This window comes from Ixodes scapularis, unplaced genomic scaffold (genome assembly GCF_016920785.2).
Source record: "Ixodes scapularis isolate PalLabHiFi unplaced genomic scaffold, ASM1692078v2 PGA_scaffold10__122_contigs__length_95168666, whole genome shotgun sequence".
Classification (NCBI taxonomy): domain Eukaryota; kingdom Metazoa; phylum Arthropoda; class Arachnida; order Ixodida; family Ixodidae; genus Ixodes; species Ixodes scapularis.
In genome coordinates this window covers 38,237,025-38,254,903 of record NW_024609836.1, presented here as the reverse complement: position 1 = coordinate 38,254,903, position 17,879 = coordinate 38,237,025, and the positions used below count along the sequence as shown (strand labels likewise).

At 44.2% G+C, this 17,879-nt stretch overlaps 1 long non-coding RNA gene across 1 annotated transcript; it reads right to left on the bottom strand.

The window, feature by feature from the left end:
• Positions 1 to 1,118: 1,118 nt before the first annotated feature.
• Positions 1,119 to 17,829, bottom strand: LOC115325904. Its single transcript, XR_003919525.3, has 4 exons — positions 17,781 to 17,829; positions 14,629 to 14,740; positions 4,060 to 4,156; positions 1,119 to 2,335 (listed from the first exon to the last, which is right to left on the bottom strand). It is a non-coding gene; the product is annotated as an uncharacterized LOC115325904 (long non-coding RNA).
• Between the last annotated feature and the right edge of the window lie 50 nt (positions 17,830 to 17,879).

The following is a 17,879-nucleotide window of genomic DNA, read 5'->3' as shown; positions in this document are numbered from 1 at the left end:
AACGTGTAGGGGTATGTTTTAATAGGAAGTTCTTGTGGCTTTGCTCTTTTCCGGGGGCGTATGTAGTGCTTTGGGTCCTTTTTGCTCTTGGATTGCGAGTGTGAAGTAATCGCAAGAGGAGGAGGTTTATTGCACCCCCTATGCTATCAATACGTAACCGTGCGAAGTCGTGACCTCATACGTCCGCTACTCTATCCGTTCGGAGCGGTGGAGAAAAGCTCACCAGAGAAAAGTTCACCAGCGTGGTCACTGATGAGGCCAATGACGTTAGTTGAATTTACATATTCAGCATTAGATATCAAGCACAAATCTAAAGTTGCGAGGTCCCGTGTTGGAATGCTCGTCATCTATGTTAGTTCAAAAGCTTATAACAAACAAACAAACTCGTTGTAGTGGCACCAATGCGCAGGGTTTGGGAATGGCTCCCAGTCTATTCCTGGATAGTTAAAGTCACCAGCAAGTATCAGAATATCGTTTCGGTAAGCACTCTTTACTGCGTTAAGGCAGGTGCGCAAGCTTTCGTTAAAGTCCCCAGGGTTAGTGCTCGGTGGACGGTAAGAGGCACCAATCAAAGCGTGGCGAAAGTTCAGCTCTACCCGGATACAAATTATTTCCAGGGTAGAATCGCACTTTCCGAGAGAACATTGAATGTCATTTTTAACTGCAATGAGTACGCCCGCTCCCCTCATAGGAATTCGATCCTTTCTGAAAAGTTTGTAGTTTTTACTTAAGATTAGTTCAGAGTTCTTGACACTGGATGTCCAGCAAGTTTCTGTACCGAGAATAATATCTGGGTCGCATGACGAAGTAATGCACTCGAAATCATTTTGTTTGAAAACTAAGCTGCGAAAGTTCGCTACAAAGAAAAAAAAAAAAAAGATAACCTTGGTACATTTCTAGGGCAAGATACCGCTGCAGATAGTTCGTTTCGAGTGAGTCACTCGGCCGGACGTGGACTTGCACGTGGTGAGACAAGCAATTAGATGACAGCCGCGCTTTCATTATCCTACACATACATTTGGTTTCCGACACGTAGCTTGTCGAAAGAGAGCTTATATCTAATACTGTTTGGAGGGAACAGCGCAAAAAGGACGTAGGACGAGGTCGAAGAAACACACAGACAGGGCGCTGACTTACAACAGAAAGTTTATTGCTCTGAAGAAAGAGAAATAAACATAAACTTAAAATTGGGACGCAAAGTTCCACAACGTTTGCCTAGCGAATTCCACGTTGAGTGAAAATCCTCAAAGATCCAAACTCTCGGAGACAACACATTTTTTTAGTTTGCGAGCATTTCGTAGGATCTCATCTTTGGTCATAGAGCTTAGGAGCCTGACAATAACCGGCCGGGTCGAACCGGTTCACCTTTGATTAAGCCGATGAGCTCTTTCTCAGTGATGTTTCTTTTATGAAGTTCGAAACCAACGACTCTGTGTCACTCCACGACTCGTTTTCACCTTCGGACAAGCCCTTCTGAATAAAGTTGTTTTTCCGCATTCGCTATCTCATGTCGTCAAGACCTTCGGTAAGCAAAGTCCTGAGATCATGCACAATCGCGGGCTCATGCAGAACATCAGCCAGCGTTTTGGCAAGGGTAGCAACATTTTTTTTTTACCCTGGTGATTTCGTTGACTTTTGCCTTCAAGGCAAAGGTCAACGAACCCGTAACCCGAAATTGGCAATCCCGCCATTGATTGCGCCTAGCTTCTGCGAGCTTTCTTGTTGGTAGCGAGCAGAAGTCGTTTGTTAATGCCTCGATAGCACCTTGCAACTTGTTCATTTTTTCTTCGGAAGTCAGAGGGCCAGGGTTTGTCTCAATTTCCCCGGGTGTGGAAAGCAACGCCAGCATAACGGTTGCGACAGTAAACAACTTAAGCAACCAAACGAACAAAGACAGGAAATATTGCAACGTCCTGGTGGTACGTGGTGCAACCTTTGTTTTTATTTATTTGAAAATCGACCAATGCGCACTCGGTACATTTGGACATCAACGCCCATAATGTTCACACCCTAAAAAGTTTGCAACCGAAAAAAAAAATTACAGCGTAAAACCTACCTGGAAGAAGTTCACGACAGGTTTAGCTACGATGACAACTTGACTGCAAATCGCGCAGTTGAAATGGGGACGACTCCTTTTGTAGGTGGCTGAGCCCCAGGAGAGCGGATGACGTAAGAAGCAGCTGGTTGAAGCAGATTTCTTATCGATAGTGTTAGAAGCAGTTCGTTATACACACGTAGAGGGCTTTAGCTGCACTGTCAGCGTTGATCGTGGGCGAAGCGGATGCTGTTCCGAGTCCCGGCAGCAGCAGAGCGGCCACGAGGGCAGCAAAAAATCCTGGAAGAAGTTCACGACAGGTTTAGCTACGGTGACAACTTGGCTGCAAATCTCCTTACGCGAAATGGGTTGACATAAACGGGAACGAGGGCTACAGCCAGGGCGAAGAATAAAAATATCGAGGTGATTAAATCGCGATATTCAATCAGACTGCTGATGATTTTAATGCGCATATGTTCTGTACTTAAATCAAAAGAATCATCAAACAAGAAATATTTATATGAGGCTGAAAACAAGCCAAAGGCAGTCTTTGGAGCAAATCGATGCATTGAGTGTTATTTCTACATTTTACTTCGTTCTTTTTGCAATCAAACCAGAACGCAAAAGATAGAAACGAAAACTCAAAAAGTAACGTCATATCGCAAGAAAATCAGATCACGAAACAGGAAAGCAAATATACCTGTTTCGTTAACAAAAAAAAAAATTAACCCGTTTTTGTTCCAGTATGGCGGAGTTTTCATTAAGAAAAACGTCCTAAAATTGCGGTAAATCACTTCTCCGCAATTGTCTCCGCATTTGTGTTGTGTACCAATATTTTCTAGCTACAGTGATTTAAATAAAATTAATCTGATTTAAATAAATATACGATTTATATATATATATATCTTTTTAAATCTGATTTATTGTATTTTTTATAATTATTTTTCTTCGGCTACAGAGGAGCGACCCGATGTAAGGTGTGTGCACTGCGTGACAACGAACGAACATACCTTAATAACGTCATAGTAATTTTGCCAAAGGTTGCAATTTGAGGCGTGAGACTTTGACATCTACCACCTCGACTTTTTCACAATCAGCCTCTTCATTCGCACCTAAATCTATGTTTTCTAAAACATGTTTCAGCGGCGGCTCAGAATTTTTTTTTTTGTGAATTAACGCGGGTATGTTTGTACTTCATTGGTTTTTTTTTTCTTTTTTTCATAACCCTCATTATAATAATATTACAAGACTGCAATGTTCTATTATCAAGGACAATAAAGGTTTGGCGGATGACGAGAAAAGGCCGACAGATGCTCGACTGGACCCAAACCTTTTATCAAAAAATCTCCCAAGTTGCGGACAAAACGTCGCTTTAAAGTGTTTAAATCATAAAGTCGAGGTGCTCCGTTATATTGTTATTATACGCAGGTGGATAACATGTTTATTAGTAAAGCATATGTTGCATAAGCTTTTACTTTGATTGATAATTTAAGTATTGTCCTCCTTTTAAAGCGATACTTAACCGAAATTTGGATTTCTCAAAATAACGGCGCTGAAGCGGTAAACGGGACGCAATGAACTCTAGAACCCCACTCATACATCGATATCTCAAACGGATGGCTGTATTTTTGGAAAAGGGCGCGATCAAGCGAGGGCTATTAGATCATGGTCCTCCTGGAACATTTGAGAATGAGGGGAAACTGCCTCGCTTTACTCCTTCTCGCTTCGGTTCACCAGCTCGACAGGAATCAAGACGTAGCGAAAATGAAAGGGAATGAGAATCGTGACGTGACTTGTCTCGTCGGTCTTGTCGGCCGTGTTCGATCGCGCAAGCTTCCAAAAAATACGGCGATCCGTAAGAGATATTGCTGTATGAGTGATGTTGGGTTTTGCAGCGTCACACCTATCTGTCCAGCCTTGTTTTGTGAGCTCAAAATTTAGGTTCAGTAACCCTTTATCACGCAGAATGTGACTAACAAATGCGTAACGACGCTGATAACGTTGGTTTCTACAGTAAAACTTACCCAAATATTTTTAGGGCTTTGGTCAGTACGCCATTTATGACTGCTCTGTTCAATGCAAGTCATCCAGTGTGATGATTCCATTACCCAGAGACATACCCTGTGAAAGGGGAAGATTTGAAAGTACATGCAAAATATTTAATCTCTCTGTCTCTCTCTCTCTTGTTGTTCGATTCGGTCACTCTCTCTGTTTGATATTTATCTAAAGCTTTTAAATTTCATTTTCTCTTACCTAGATTTGATCCTCCAAGTTCATAATATATTGCGTTACAATATATTTTTGGTAGGGAAAAAGAACTGTAGCGCAGTAATTTCTAAGAAATACGATTATGCTCCCAATTTCAGTGAAAGCTCGTCTTGAAGAAAAAAAATATATTAAGGTATTTAAATAGCGCTTTTTGTCTTTGGTTTAATCAAAGAAACCTGTCGCACTTTCAAAATCACATTTAAAAGGTACAAGCGCCGGACTAAACAAGTGTCAAATCTTTCGGAAGATTGTCTGCTAAGTTCGACGGCGGGGCATCCTGGGGCCCTAACCTACCCGGCGTGAGCACGCGCGACCGGGACATTGCCGCTTACTGCGAGTGGTCACCGGCGTGGAGCTGGCCAATTGCAGCAGGCGGCGATGCACCGGTCCCTTGGTCCCGCCCTATAGATTAGGGCCCCTGGACGCTTCCGACATACGCCTTTCAGCAGACAATACGCGTTGTCTGCGAATGCCGCCATAGACTGCCCGAAATAGGGCCATCGTTTTCAGGGGCGAAGCTCCTTAGGGGCTATACTCCGTTTCACCTTATGTTGTACCTCAGCGAAGGCTAGAAACGAAAGCTCATAGCGTTGGCAGCTGCCCTTGGTGCACGAGAGCTTGTGCCGCCGAGATGTGCCCAAGAGCAAGGAGCTCGCGCTTGTAGCCTTTCCTGCGGTACAACACAAGGTGAAACAGAGTATAGCCATGTCCGTATGTCCGTCCGCCGTCGGGTGCACGTGCTCCTGCTCGTGAGCTCACGCGCTCACGAGCACGTGAGCACGTGCTCCCGTGATCGTGTAGGGCAAAAAAAAAAAAAAAAACGCATCTCCACGTGGTGAATGATGTTGATTGGGGCGAAGCTCTGGTGGAGATGCGGTTGTTTTTTTTTTCTGAACAAGGCAAGTTCATCCGTAAATATCTTCACATCAAGCTTCCATCACCTAGCCGCACGCCTGTAGTAAAGTGCAGCACGACACCTTAAGAATCCGATATTTGCGGACCGTCTAAGGGGTGTTCAATTGGCTATAGCATACATGCTGGGTTCAGATATTTCCTCTCAGATAATCGCTTGTAAAACAGAAAAAAACTGGCCCCATTGGGTTTTATAATGTCTATAGTCTTTGACAAGCAGGTTAAGAGTAAAGGCCGGTTCTCACATGCAGCGAAGCGTTGATGTAGCGCTGCTCACGTGTCGTCAGCTACTTATCGTCTGCCATGACCAATAGTTTTGACAATGCGATACAAAGCTGGCTAGCGCTCCCGTCAGCACGCGCTTAGCGCGAGGTCAGCGCTTGTAGCGCTCCGCTGCATGTGGGAACAGTCCTTAAAGCGAAAGCTGGAGAGGATGCTATGTCCTCTTCAGCGTTCTGCGCTCGATGTGCTAAAGTGAAAAAAGGTGGGAGGAGCATCCAGTTCTCTCTTAACCGGTCTGTCGAAGACTATGGACATTCAGGATTAAAAAACCTTCTGGGTGAGCATTTTGCTTTGTTCAAAACACATGTACCTTATTCAGCCCTTTTTCTAGCTATTTCTTACGTGCTCCTGTTGTAACTTTTCAGATTGAATAACGTGATAACATCTGTGAACTGGTATAAAGCTAGTATTGCATAATAAATAAAGGCGTGCAAAAATGACAGGTGAAAGTGGAAGGCACAAAGCACTGTCGGATAGTGCTAATATAATATTGGTTAAAATAAACATTGCAGCTTTCAAGGCCAAGTTATACTTCACGGCTATGTTTCGCAACTTCGTGCATGTTCTGTTTATTTTCACTGTTATGACATTCTGAGATATTATTCGACGCAAACTTGGAAATATGAGATTTCAATTGAACCATCTTCGGGCCAAACATCTGCCCTGCAACTAATCCTATTGTCTTGTTGCAGTCATGCGAACGGAATAGGCAGGCATTGCTGCGATGGAAAAAAGAAAATGAAGACTCTATCAGGAGAATTCAAGAGTCACTCTGTCCGAAAAGAGAAGAAAGTAACTGATATTATTCGTTGCTTGGACACAGTGAGAATAAAACGCTATGCGCCGTGCACTTCAGCCCTCTTTTGTCTGTGTATGTCTAATAGAAAATGGCGCGGTTCTAAGTATGAAACGAAACAAAAAATAGGAATTACCGTATGTTCGTCGAGTGAGGATACGCAGTCGAGAACAGACAACGAGGTCCTTAGACTTTGACGAAGTGCGTTCTTTACTCTCTACGTCTATTGAGAGGAGGCGCCACAAGAACAAACATCGCGAATTCGGTCATCTGCTTTGATGTTTGCAGTTGGCCTGGGCAAATTTGTTGGTCTCAAGCTTCAGAGGAAAGGAAAGAGAGACGATCAAAGTCTTTGTTGAACAGTTGTCCCTAGCCTGGGTACTCTGAACCCGTAATGGTAGCCCTTCAGGTTGAGGAGCTCATGGGTTTTCTTGATGTATTGAAGCAAGGCTTCTGGGTAGACACCGTGTAGTTCTGGTGGGGCAGCGAGCCATTCCCTTGAGAAAGATTGAGGGGGAAGGGGGGGGGGGAGCTGCTAAGCAGACTTGTACACAATACTACCCTGTTGGAAAATCTCAATGATGGAAAGATGATGGAAAATGCTCATACAAGCGTAACCATAATATGGGACATCCTATACAAGCGAAAGGCGGCTCCAGTAGAGTGGATTAAGCAGAAAGATACAGTCGGCGGAACCATACAAGCGTGTCGTATTATGGGACATCCTATACCAGCGTAGTGGATTATGACGGAACCATGTAGGCGGACGAAATTATAGATGCATAACGTAATATGGGACATCCTATACCAGCGAAAAGACGATACCAGCATGGTGGAGCCATATGGCTCGACCATGCTGGTATCGCCTTTTCACTGTTGTACAGGGCGATTTAGTTTTAAGCTTTACATATATGTTTAGAAAGGTCGTGAAAGCTAAATTAATGCGGTTTGTGCAGGCGAGTTGTACGGCCAGGGGTACGTAGTATAGGGACCTAACCGTAACGATCAGTCAGATAATTAAATACAATTTGTTAATTAACCTTTTAATCACTGAAAACAAACAGATGGTTTCAATTAGAAACTTGCTGAGAGTCATCGAAAACAACTAAATCAACTCTTTTTAGAACGATTGATTGATTGATTGATTGGGGGTTTATGGCGCATCAGCAACTAAGGCTATATTGCGCCAAGCTAAGACTATTGCGATTCGGGTTTAGGAAGAGGAAAGAGTAGCAAAATATATGATAAAACCATGAACATGAATGTGTATAAGTGTAAACAATATGACAATGAGTTTAGGATAGAAAGTAAAATCACAGTCGGTGTAGAAGGCCGATATCTGTGAGGAAATTAAAAACACAACTATATGGAATGAGCGGTTCGTCACCTAGTAGTAGGGCAAGGTGTAGTGGAATGTGTTCTTTATAAAGCAGTGAGTAGTGTTTATACCGGCATTGGTCATACATAAGGCATTCAATGAGTATGTGCATAATACTTAGAGGTAGGTTGCAGTGCACACATTCAGGGGCATCCTCCCCGCTCAAGAGGTGTCCATGTGTAAGACGAGTATGACCGATTCGTAGCCTACACAATACGACCTCATAAAAGCGCTCCCGATGTCGGGCGCTCTCCCACTCGCCTAGAAGAGGTTTGATTGCATGTAGTTTGTTGCCGGTTTCGCCGTTCCACTGCAGCTGCCACTTTGCTTTGATGCAACGTTTCAGAGAATTGTGGTAATCTTTGTAGGGTATTTGGTGTGTGTCAATTTCTCTATCATTAGCAGAACTGGCTGCACTATCAGCTGCTTCATTTCCAGGAATGCCAACATGGCTAGGAACCCAGCATAAGACTATGTCAAAATTTTTCGTTGCAGCCAGGATTATCTTGTACTTTAACTCGGAAACCAGTGGGTTTTTTACACGGTTCATTGATGCGACAGCCTTCAGAGAGCTTAAAGAGTCGGTGTAGATTACAGCGTGAGAAAGGCGTTTTTTGATTATGTAATGAACAGCTAACAACAAACCATAAAGCTCTGCTGTTAGTATAGAGGCTTTTGAATTTATTCTCTTCACCTGATTTACCGATGGTCCCACCATAGCACAGCCTACTACGGAGTCTTTTTTTGTCCCGTCTGTATAAAAACTAGCATACTCGTGATATTTGGTCTGAAGCTCAAAGAAGTTCTGCCTTATGACTTCCTGTGGAACATTCTTTTTGTTATACTTGGTCAGTGTAAGGTCACAATGTATCTGGCAGTTGTTCCAAGGAGCTATATCCGGAGGGTATTGGACCAACTGAGGCTTTGCATCCATCCCAACGGATTGTGCGCCAGTATTATTCCTCATAGAAAAAGGGGGGACTGTGGAAGGTTTGTTTTCAAATGTGCGTTTGAACTTGATCGTCTCAATATTATCTCGAACGGGGTGCTCCGTGACCGAGCGAACCCTGACAGAGTACATAAAACCCAGGGAAAACCTCCTATACTCAAGGGACAATTCGTTGGCTTCCGCGTAAAGGCTAAGCACTGGGGAGGTACGAAATGCACCGGTAGCCAGTCGCAGTCCTTGATGATGAATAGGATCCAACATCTTCAGAACTGATGCCCGAGCAGAGCCATAGACAACACAACCATAATCAAGCTGGGAGCGAACGACTGAGTGATAGATACGCAGCAGACACAGTCGGTCAGAGCCCCATGTATGTGACAAGACCTTAAGGATGTTTAGAGATTTAAGGCACTTGAGTTTTAATCTCTTAATGTGTGGAACGAAAGTCAACTTGTAATCGAACACAAGGCCCAAAAACTTATGCTCATTTTTTACAACAATAGGAGAACCATACATGTTCAAAGACGTTTCCTGAAGAGCACCACGTCGACGAGAGAAGTTGACACAAGCTGTTTTTTCGGGAGAAAATTTAAACCCATTCGTATCGGCCCATCTGACCAAATTATTGACCGCAAGTTGAACGGGACGTTCACAAATTGAGAGATTACAGGATGAAACGGAGATCTGGAGATCATCAACATATAAGGAATATTGCACCGAAGGAGGAATTACACGGCCAATGGAATTAAGTTTGACGATAAAAAGAGTGACACTCAGTACACCCCCCTGAGGAACTCCATTCTCCTGTAAAAACTCCCTAGAGAGAGTTTTTCCCAGCCTCACGCGGAACGTACGGTGCTGCAGGTAACTCTGTATGGCACTCAACATTCGGTCACGGAAACCAAGATCGAATAAATCTTGCAAAATGCCGTAACGCAAGGCTGTGTCGTATGCTTTTTCCAAATCAAAGAAGATGGAGAGACACTGTTGTCTGTTGACAAACGCCTCACGTACGAAGGTCTCAAAGCGGACGAGATGATCGACAGTGGACCGTGCTGACCGAAAGCCACACTGGAACTTATCAAGGCAGCTGTTTCGTTCTAGAAAAAACATGAGTCTCTTGTTAATCATCCTTTCTAATGTCTTGGAAAGGCAGCTAGTTAGAGCTATTGGTCTGTAGCTAGATGCACAAGAGGGATCTTTGCCGGGCTTCAGCACTGGTACAACCACAGCGGTCTTCCAGGAGGATGGAAAGTGGCCCTCGAGCCAAACTCTATTAAAAAGGTACAAAATTAGCTCCATAGTGGATGGATGAAGATGTTCGAGCATTTTATAATGAATACCATCTGGTCCAGGGGCAGTTTGTTTGGAACAAAAAAGTGCCATTTGAAGTTCGTATAATGTAAATAGAGTATTGTAGGGTTCGTGCGTGCCACCTGATGTGATAACAGCTTTTTTCTGCATTGATCTTGTATCGCTGGAACGTTAGGGTGTAATGTTCCGAACTGGAGACATACTCGAAGTGTTCACCGAGGATGTTGGCCTGTTCCTCAAGGCTTGCAGAACAAACTCCATCCCGACTCAAGAGTGGGACAGTGAATGCCCGGTAAGAGCCGTCAATTTTATGTACGCGATCCCAGACTTCCTTCGCAGATACAGTGCTGTTAATTGAAGAAGCGTACCCTCTAAAACTTTTTTTCTCAGCTTGCCTTCTAATCCACCTCGCCTGGGACCTTTTTTTCTTAAATCCAATAAGATTGTGTGTTGTAGGGTAGCGCCTAAATATACCCCACGCTCGATTTTGTTCTTTTTTGGCCAAACGGCAATCTTTGTTCCACCAGGGCTTTGGCCTCCGGGGCAGATGCGAGGATGTCATGGGGATGGAGAGAATAGCAGCTTGTAAAATGTGCTGAGTGATATGTTGAGTGGTTTTATTGATATCGAGATCGTCAAGTGATGTGCATGCAAAAAGAGATGATTCTTTAAAGGTAGGCCAGTCAGTATTTTCGAATTTCCAACGAGGACAGCGTGTTGGGACTGTCATGGGAAGATGGTTAAATTCTAAGATGATGGGAAAGTGGTCACTTCCGTGAGGATTCGGTATGACCTCCCATGAAAGCAATGGGAATAATGATGGGTGACAAATAGATAGGTCAATGGAAGTGAAAGTGTGAGTTGCTGAGCTAAAATATGTAGATTCATTTGTGTTCAGCAGGCACAATCCCGCAGAAAGCAAAAAACGTTCAACAAGGGCCCCTCTAGAATCCCGTCTGTCACTACCCCACAGGGGATTGTGTGCATTAAAATCTCCTAAAAGTAAAAAAGGTAAGGGAAGTTGATTAACAAGGTCTTCTAGCTCCTCCATATGTAACTGATAATTGGGAGGTACATACAATGAGCAGACTGTAATTATTCGATCTAACAAAATACGTGTAGCCACCGCCTCAAGTGAAGTCTGCAGGGCTACCTCGTTAGAAGGAATTGAACGTTGGACAACCACCGCAACACCTCCAGCTGCGTGAGCTGCATGTGTACGGTCCCTACGAAACACCTGGAAGTGTTTTAAAACATTGGTGTGGGTGGTTTTTAGGTGCGTTTCCTGTAAGCAACATGCAATGGGCCGGTGATCCTCTAAAAGATTGCTCACATCATCGTAGTTAGACAGGAGGCCTCTACAGTTCCACTGAAGGAAGAAAGAGATTTATCTTCAATACAGGAAACGCCTCAATAAGTGTTTTACGCAAAAATTGTGAAATGTATTTTATGCGCCCTTTGGTGCCACAATCCGTGGGATGGTTTTCTTTTTTGCAGTGTCTTTAGGCCGTCCTCCAGCCTCGTAGGAGGCCGAGGAAACAGACCCTGTTTGAGAGAGAGGACGGTCCCCATCGGAGAGTGGGACGCTCACATCCATCTTCTCATCCAATAAGACCTTGGGTCCTTTGGGCGGTAGAGGTGAATCTGACCGCCCAGGCTTTGAAGAGCTGCCAGAGGCACGGGGAGGCAGCCCCCGACCCCGGCCAGAAGGGCCAGCTAGTGCCGATGACGACACGTCTGGCTCCTTGGAGGGTGCAGCACCCTCCTTAGAGGGCACAATACACTCATTGGAGCATGAAGGCAGTGGGTTGCCCACTGTCTTCGGACGTACGTAAAAGGACCCTTGTGGAGATGACAGGTCTTCCGGGGAAGTCTGCGTCTCCACGGATGCCATAGACAGTGGGGGTCCCCTTCGCACTGCCTTGGCATATGAACCCCTTGCCTTGAAGGCAAGCTGTTCTCTAGCGTCTTGGTAGCTGAGATTGTGTTTCACCTTAAATGTAATTATCTCCTTTTCTTCCTTCCATTTCGGACATGTGCGTGAAAATGCGGGGTGTGGTCCGCCACAGTTTATGCATTTATGGTCGTTTTCACATATGTCAGCGACGTGGTCAGTGGCACTACATTTCGCACAAGTTTCTCGGCCGCGGCAGTTTCGGGAGCCATGCCCAAAACGCTGGCAACGAAAGCACCGCTGTGGGTTTGGAACGAAAGGACGAACTCTGCAGTTTAGATACCCTGCCTTCACGGTGGAAGGCAGAGAGTGGAGTTCAAAAGTCAGGACTAGGTGTCGGGTTGGTATCTCCTGTCCGTCTCGTCGTAGCGTGATTCGCCGCACGGCCACAACAGCACTCCGACGCAGCCCTTCAAGGATTTCTTCTTCAGTACACTGAAGGAGGTCATCCTCAGAGATGACGCCGCGGACAGTATTTAAAGTCCGGTGCGGGGTTACACAAACTTGGTGTTCACCTAAGCTAGTCAACTTCAGTAATGATGTGCTTTGAGTTTTGTTTTCTACCTCAACGAGGAGGTCTCCAGCAAGTTTTTTTGCCTTGTAATTCTTTCCAATCGTCTGCTCTAGGACCTTAGAGACAAGGAAAGGTGACATCTTTGATAACGGTAGAGAGTCGTTCGCAGCATGAAGTACAAGAAATCGTGAAAAGGTGTCGGGTTCTTTGGCTTTTTCAAAAGTAGAGGGAGCGGGGCGAACCCTTTTGGGGGGTCGCTCTGCTCGGGGTTTAGAAGAGAGGGGAGCCATAAAAAAGGCAAAGGGTGTTCAGAATCTGTGGCGCGCCGCCCACCACGGAGCCCAACGAGGGAATAGGTAACACCCCATAACAAATATGGCTTTGCTGGAAGCATTACTCTATTAGCGCTACCCAGAAACTATAACCAAGTGTGGATCTGGACGAGAGTATCTGTCACCACCCAAGGTTAGCCCTTGCCGCCAAAGAAGTTGAAAAGGAAAGAAGAGAAATGAGAAGAGTGAAAAGGAGGAGGAGACAAGGGTGAAAGAAGGGAGGGGATAGTAGAAGGAGTGGCGACTAGACTGAATCATCCTGGCCGGGCCTTACCAGGACTCCCGTCTATGAGAAGCAGGGGCCGAAGTGGTGTATTGCCTCGCCCGGGGTTCCCCGAAGGGTCCAAACCTACCCCGGGCTCGGCTCAACCACCAGGATGCCCTTTTCCCCAGACACGGGAAAGCCACGCACAGCCAGACGTGGGCGGGCGAACCCGCATGGCTCGGGGTCCGTGGAGACGCCACTCTCCAAACACCTGCTTTCACAGGTGCCCCCTGCGGGGTTTTTAGAACGATAACGCAGGGGTAGCATTTTACGCGTTCTGTAAAAATGCTTTATTTGGATCCGTTTCAATGTTTCGCTTTTTTATCGGAGTGCATCTCTGCGCCCACGGTCCTGTTCCCCAGGAGTTTAGCTGCGCAACACACGTGCGCCTTGCTTCCCGCCATCCTACGAGGGAGGCGAGGGGGTGGCTTTGCACTGCGGCCACCGGGCAGCAGGATCAGAGGTGCAAAGATGCGCTCTGGTAAGAAACCGAAGTCTGGAAACGCGTCCAAATTGACTACTTTTTTTAGAACGCCGTAAAATGCTGCTCTTGTCTTATATCTTTACAAAAAAAGTTGATTTTGTGTGTTTTGATGATACTTAGCAAGTTTCTAATTGAAACCATGGATCTATTTTCACATATTGAAATTTTAAGAAGCATATTATATTTAAAGGGAAGCTGAAGCGGTTTTTCATTTGAGGAAACACATTAAAATATTCCTTTTGACCTCCAGGATATCAAATATCAAAATTATTTCTCAATTTGGTTAATCGAGGCTGCATAGAACCATTTTTAAAGGACTGCTGGAGGCACTTCCCTGGAGAGCGACGTCACAAAAGCAGCTTTCGAAATCTTTGCTCACGCATCTTGAGCGCCTATCAAAGCTATTGCACGCACATGCTATTTTTTAAAAGGGCAGAAAAATATGTCACGACTGGTGCCAGTGCGGGAGAATATACCTAGAAAACTTGCGATTAAACGCGCGGCCCTTAAGCGACACACGCTTGGCGGCCGAAAGGTCTTCTTACGATGTCACTATTGGTAGGATGTTTTTTTGTGTTTTCTCATGTTTAGTTATATCTTTGTGGAAAACGAACGGGATATTCAGATTCGCGGGATAAAACTACGCTAGAATGAACCTCCATCCAGTTTTCTGAAAGAAGTCTGGCACTTCTCTGCAATAAGCCGACTGATCATTACGACTTAGTCTTTTATACTATGCCGCCCTGGCCACATAACTCACGTGCACAGACCACGTAAATCTAGCTTTTACGGCTTTTTTTAAAAAAATATTTGTAAAACATACAAAAAAACACCCTGTAGAATGTCCCCCGATACGATACGATTGTATGGTTCCTTCCCCGCTTGTATCGTTCAAGAAGGACTTGCGGACATCCAGCCTTTCATCGGAATGCTGGATGTCAGCGAGTCTCTACACCAGTGAGCGGTTTTAAACAAGCATGATGTTTGCACACCAGTACGCTCTTATCCGAGGCCCTCCAGGAGCACTAAAAGCCGAGGCGAAATGTAGTGACGTGGTAAATTTGGTTGCAGGTATTTATTTTTAGAAGAATCGCGTGCAGCAAAGCTTAACTTTGCTCAAAAGAAGATAATTATAAATTCAATACTGAAAAACGGTGTCCCTTGAGCAGTCAGACCGAACTCCCACTCTTGCCACTCAGGAGTTCCTAACTTGTGCGTACAGGATCAGCACAACCCAGATTTGTGCTGCGAGCGCACCTGCAATATAAAAGTTCAATAAACATGAGATGAAAAATGAGACGTTTACAATTTTCTGTAATGTGAAATTAGAGCACAGATCTTGAAAAGGAGGATGGGAGGGTATGACCCTCCTCGCCATCTCCTCCTCCTCTTCTGCTCCCTCCCATTTAGCGGGAAAATTTCCCCACTAAATTTAGCGGGTTAAGTTTCCCACTAAATTTAGCGCGGAAATTGATGTCACGTGACCTCAACACCAATGCAGTTTTCCCGCTAAAAGTAGCGGGGAAAATGACGTCGCATGACCGTGTCACGTATCCCTAAAAAATTCAGTTTCTCAGCTAGACTTAGCGGAAATATTAACGTCACATGACCTCAACATTAATTCAATTTCCTGCCATGTTTAGTGGGGCGGTTACGCCGACAGCGACGCCGCGAAATGCGGAAACAGGTGCCCAAGAGCTGCTCTCAAAAAACTAAATGCCTCAGGTGAAATAAAGTGAAAATTAGAGATAAGACAAAGAAAAGAGAATCTAAGATGCCGTTCTCAGATCCTTCCTTTTGTCCGTTCTCAAATGTTTTGATTTCAAGAAATGTTTATCTCTTTATTCATACCCAGGGAACCCCTCCCAGTTTCAGCATGAATGCAATAAATCAATGCAGACTAGACCTTGTGAACTATAATGCACATTAAAATGAATGTTTGCCAGATAGTCCTGTATGAGTCGGTGGCTCAGATCTCTAAACACATTTGTAGTGAGGAACATTCTTGAATAAAACTTCTAGCCTTTGAATTCAACAGTTTGAACTTCCATAAGGAACACTGTATGGCCGATTTTTTTTTTTTTTTTGTGACACATCAGAAACGGTACAGCATTCTCATCCTTGCATACCTAACAAGAATTTGCATTTTTTTAGCATGGCATGTGCTATTCTCATACCCATACAACCCCCTTTAAAAAAATTCCTTTGTAGAGCTTTTTATTGGTTCCTACTTAACTCGCACGACAGATTCGGTACCTTGAATTCTCACTCGGCATCAACAGTTTTATATATTGATGTAACAGCCAAAGACAAGATGTATGAGCTTGAGTACGGCTGAACAAGCACAGATGTTTGAAAAAAGTACTGTCGAAAACTCAAATGTCAAAATAAAAATTAGGTAGAATGTGGGTACAATTATGGATATGGTCATGAATACAGTTAGCAGATTCAATATGTAGAATATGTGTTAGATGCACGCTCAAAGAAACCTGTTGCATCTATATTCATTCAAATTACTTCGCCGAACCCAGCGCTGCAGTCTCAGGTGGGAGTTCGCTGAATGAGTCTACCGAAAATGAGTGTAGACGGAAAAAGCAGTTTGATCTGCGACAATGAGCATTACATAAGTGACATGTCATTATTACTGTTACAGTGCCGAATGTTTCAAACTGTCGGTCGCATCATTCTGTGAGTTCCCTCCGTACATTACAGGGTTTGGCTCTCTCGAATGCTTTGCGAGAAAAATGATGAACTGGAAATATCTAGAGTAGTTCTAGAAAACCTATTTCCAGAATCTTATCTCAGCATCGTAAAGAATATGAAAAGTTTCTAAAGACAAGGTTAATGCAGGAGTTGAATAAACTAAATAATTTGTTTTGCGAAACCATCTTGCCGTAGTAAACGTATGAAGTTCCCCTAGGTAGAGCTAGTCATTACGGACGATTGTGCCCATTGCGTACCATAAAAATTTAATTTGCGACCTACAATATTTACAGACTCAACCAACGCTGAATAAGTGGACCACTTGGCATTAAAGATTGGCCTCACCATGACTGTCTGCCAACATCTACATAATAATTTCCATGAACCTATGTATTTCACGAAAATATTTGGTGCGAGCTGCTTAAAACACAATAGCACTTTTTAACAAGTGCTGATTGTTGGGCAAGTTGGCATGGTACGTTAGAAAACATGATTGCGCTTTGAAGATGGGGACATAGGAGGGACAGACACCACAGAGTGCTCACTTTCAACTGATTTAATTCAAGAACCTCAGCGTAGAAACACACTGTGTCACCGCACCACATCTCAATCAATCCGTGGCCCGCCACGGACCGCAAGTACGCCAACTCCTTCCCCGCTAAGTCAATTGACGCCACACTGACACAACACGTGCCGGAACTATTTATAGCGTCAGCCTCCATAATCTCTCTAACAGTCATATCTTTGTGCCTAACAAGAACAGTAGACGAAGCAAATAATGGTTTGTACCCGCAGTCATGATCTGTCGTGTCACTGTCATGACTGCGGGCGCAAACCATTATTTGAACATGAGGGTAGAGTGTACCAGCAGAGGGCAGGTGTCTGGATAGAAAGAGTTTAGTTGGCACACCAAGAGGCTAACGAATAAAAATGGGTACTACTCTGAGCAAAGTGCCAAAAAAGCGTGGATCTCGGCTTGACACTAACAGCGGCACACAGTATCTATTTTACTGACAAAGGGGTACTAAATCCTTATATTCAGCGACCTAATCAAACTAAATATTGTTCCCGGCTTGCTTTTCAGGAAAATCTCTAAATTTACAAGAACTATTAAGACAACGGCGAAAAAGAAAGCAACGGCAAAACCAATAATCGAATTCGCCTGCTCTCCAGTAGCACGACATCTATGGCAGACAGACCTGCAGAATGAGCAAGCAGCTTAAAAAACAGAGTATGTCCTATGTATAATTTTTTTTGATGCTGCAAAGCAAGCGCTGGAAGAAGGTTTCACGACATTAACGAAATTTCTTGCAATCAGTTGAGAACAAATTAGAGCAGTGAACTTGTCCTTGCCCCTGGCATAACGTTTTAGTGTTGCCCATAGAAACTCACATAAATTTGTAAATAAAAACAAAAAAGACTAACCACCATATAAAATCTGTAACTTTGGCAAAGAAAAGTTACCTTGAACAAAATATGTACCATACAGTTGTACAGCGTCCATTTGTGTGCTTAACCAATTTTGAGGCAAATCGGCAACAATGAAAAGAAGACGTTTGAGTACAATTAAGGGAAAGACAGAAAGGATGCATACCCACAACAAAAAAATTTAGAACGACCACGGGCAGGAAACACTGGTGAGGCTCTCGGAGCGACTCCCTGCAATGGGCCTGCGCAGACCACAGGACAAGAT